Source organism: Limanda limanda, unplaced genomic scaffold, assembly GCF_963576545.1.
Source record: "Limanda limanda unplaced genomic scaffold, fLimLim1.1 SCAFFOLD_240, whole genome shotgun sequence".
NCBI classification, from domain to species: Eukaryota; Metazoa; Chordata; class Actinopteri; order Pleuronectiformes; family Pleuronectidae; genus Limanda; species Limanda limanda.
The window spans coordinates 70,001-72,500 of NW_026870453.1; the positions used below are offsets into that span (position 1 = coordinate 70,001).

At 45.4% G+C, this 2,500-nt stretch overlaps 8 non-coding genes across 8 annotated transcripts in view; all 8 read right to left on the bottom strand.

Moving 5' to 3' along the window:
* Nucleotides 1-134: 134 nt before the first annotated feature.
* On the bottom strand, nt 135-253 carry LOC132997210 (5S ribosomal RNA). The gene has a single exon (XR_009677288.1). It is a non-coding gene; the product is annotated as a 5S ribosomal RNA (ribosomal RNA).
* Nucleotides 254-467: 214 nt separating this feature from the next.
* On the bottom strand, nt 468-586 carry LOC132997154 (5S ribosomal RNA). The gene has a single exon (XR_009677234.1). It is a non-coding gene; the product is annotated as a 5S ribosomal RNA (ribosomal RNA).
* Nucleotides 587-800: 214 nt separating this feature from the next.
* On the bottom strand, nt 801-919 carry LOC132997190 (5S ribosomal RNA). Its single transcript, XR_009677269.1, has one exon. It is a non-coding gene; the product is annotated as a 5S ribosomal RNA (ribosomal RNA).
* Nucleotides 920-1,133: 214 nt separating this feature from the next.
* On the bottom strand, nt 1,134-1,252 carry LOC132997109 (5S ribosomal RNA). Its single transcript, XR_009677192.1, has one exon. It is a non-coding gene; the product is annotated as a 5S ribosomal RNA (ribosomal RNA).
* Nucleotides 1,253-1,466: 214 nt separating this feature from the next.
* Nucleotides 1,467-1,585, bottom strand: LOC132997122 (5S ribosomal RNA). Its single transcript, XR_009677204.1, has one exon. It is a non-coding gene; the product is annotated as a 5S ribosomal RNA (ribosomal RNA).
* A 214-nt stretch (nt 1,586-1,799) lies between these two features.
* On the bottom strand, nt 1,800-1,918 carry LOC132997280 (5S ribosomal RNA). Its single transcript, XR_009677357.1, has one exon. It is a non-coding gene; the product is annotated as a 5S ribosomal RNA (ribosomal RNA).
* Nucleotides 1,919-2,132: 214 nt separating this feature from the next.
* Nucleotides 2,133-2,251, bottom strand: LOC132997155 (5S ribosomal RNA). Its single transcript, XR_009677235.1, has one exon. It is a non-coding gene; the product is annotated as a 5S ribosomal RNA (ribosomal RNA).
* Nucleotides 2,252-2,465: 214 nt separating this feature from the next.
* LOC132997089 (5S ribosomal RNA) overlaps nt 2,466-2,500 on the bottom strand; it is a 119-nt gene continuing 84 nt past the window's right edge. Inside the window, exon 1 of the ribosomal RNA XR_009677173.1 lies at nt 2,466-2,500. This exon is cut by the window's right edge and continues 84 nt beyond it. This is a non-coding gene — a ribosomal RNA (5S ribosomal RNA).

The window sequence follows — 2,500 nt, forward strand, 5'->3', positions numbered from 1 at the left end:
TCCATCAGTAATAATGTCAGGGTTCCATATCCTTGTTTTCTTTGATGGTGAGTCTTTCCTGCTCTTTCCAAGATGTTTCTCCTTTAAAGCAGCAGCAACCGTTCCCTCAGCTGGTTGCAAAGCAAATTCGAAAAAGCTTACAGCACCTGGTATTCCCAGGCGGTCTCCCATCCAAGTACTAACCAAGCCCGACCATGCTTAGCTTCCGAGATCAGACGAGATCGGGCGTGCTCAGGGTGGCATGGCCGTAAGCGAAAGACTCAACCCACAATACCTTATTTATACATGTGAACCACCACCACCATCATCAAATCATGACAATTATCAATCATTTCCATCAGTAATAATGTCAGGGTTCCATATCCTTGTTTTCTTTGATGGTGAGTCTTTCCTGCTCTTTCCAAGATGTTTCTCCTTTAAAGCAGCAGCAACCGTTCCCTCTGCTGTTTGCAAAGCAAATTCGAAAAAGCTTACAGCACCTGGTATTCCCAGGCGGTCTCCCATCCAAGTACTAACCAAGCCCGACCCTGCTTAGCTTCCAAGATCAGACGAGATCGGGCGTGCTCAGGGTGGTATGGCCGTAAGCGAAAGACTCAACCCACAATACCTTATTTATACATGTGAACCACCACCACCATCATCAAATCATGACAATTATCAAGCATTTCCATCAGTAATAATGTCAGGGTTCCATATCCTTGTTTTCTTTGATGGTGAGTCTTTCCTGCTCTTTCCAAGATGTTTCTCCTTTAAAGCAGCAGCAACCGTTCCCTCTGCTGTTTGCAAAGCAAATTCGAAAAAGCTTACAGCACCTGGTATTCCCAGGCGGTCTCCCATCCAAGTACTAACCAAGCCCGACCATGTTTAGCTTCCGAGATCAGACGAGATCGGGCGTGCTCAGGGTGGTATGGCCGTAAGCGAAAGACTCAACCCACAATACCTTATTTATACATGTGAACCACCACCACCATCATCAAATCATGACAATTATCAAACATTTCCATCAGTAATAATGTCAGGGTTCCATATCCTTGTTTTCTTTGATGTTGAGTCTTTCCTGCTCTTTCCAAGATGTTTCTCATTTAAAGCAGCAGCAACCGTTCCCTCTGCTGGTTGCAATGCAAATTCGAAAAAGCTTACAGCACCTGGTATTCCCAGGGGGTCTCCCATCCAAGTACTAACCAAGCCCGACCCTGCTTAGCTTCCGAGATCAGACGAGATCGGGCGTGCTCAGGGTGGTATGGCCGTAAGCGAAAAACTCAACCCACAATACCTTATTTATACATGTGAACCACCACCACCATCATCAAATCATGACAATTATCAATCATTTCCATCAGTAATAATGTCAGGGTTCCATATCCTTGTTTTCTTTGATGTTGAGTCTTTCCTGCTCTTTCCAAGATGTTTCTCCTTTAAAGCAGCAGCAACCGTTCCCTCTGCTGGTTGCAAAGCAAATTCGAAAAAGCTTACAGCACCTGGTATTCCGAGGCGGTCTCCCATCCAAGTACTAACCAAGCCCGACCCTGCTTAGCTTCCGAGATCAGACGAGATCGGGCGTGCTCAGGGTGGTATGGCCGTAAGCGAAAGACTCAACCCACAATACCTTATTTATACATGTGAACCACCACCACCATCATCAAATCATGACAATTATCAAGCATTTCCATCAGTAATAATGTCAGGGTTCCATATCCTTGTTTTCTTTGATGGTGAGTCTTTCCTGCTCTTTCCAAGATGTTTCTCCTTTAAAGCAGCAGCAACCGTTCCCTCAGCTGGTTGCAAAGCAAATTCGAAAAAGCTTACAGCACCTGGTATTCCCAGGCGGTCTCCCATCCAAGTACTAACCAAGCCCGACCATGCTTAGCTTCCTAGATCAGACGAGATCGGGCGTGCTCAGGGTGGTATGGCCGTAAGCGAAAGACTCAACCCACAATACCTTATTTATACATGTGAACCACCACCACCATCATCAAATCATGACAATTATCAATCATTTCCATCAGTAATAATGTCAGGGTTCCATATCCTTGTTTTCTTTGATGGTGAGTCTTTCCTGCTCTTTCCAAGATGTTTCTCCTTTAAAGCAGCAGCAACCGTTCCCTCTGCTGTTTGCAAAGCAAATTCGAAAAAGCTTACAGCACCTGGTATTCCCAGGCGGTCTCCCATCCAAGTACTAACCAAGCCCGACCCTGCTTAGCTTCCAAGATCAGACGAGATCGGGCGTGCTCAGGGTGGTATGGCCGTAAGCGAAAGAATCAACCCACAATACCTTATTTATACATGTGAACCACCACCACCATCATCAAATCATAACAATTATCAATCATTTCCATCAGTAATAATGTCAGGGTTCCATATCCTTGTTTTCTTTGATGGTGAGTCTTTCCTGCTCTTTCCAAGATGTTTCTCCTTTAAAGCAGCAGCAACCGTTCCCTCTGCTGGTTGCAAAGCAAATTCGAAAAAGCTTACAGCACCTGGTATTCCCAGGCGGTCTCCC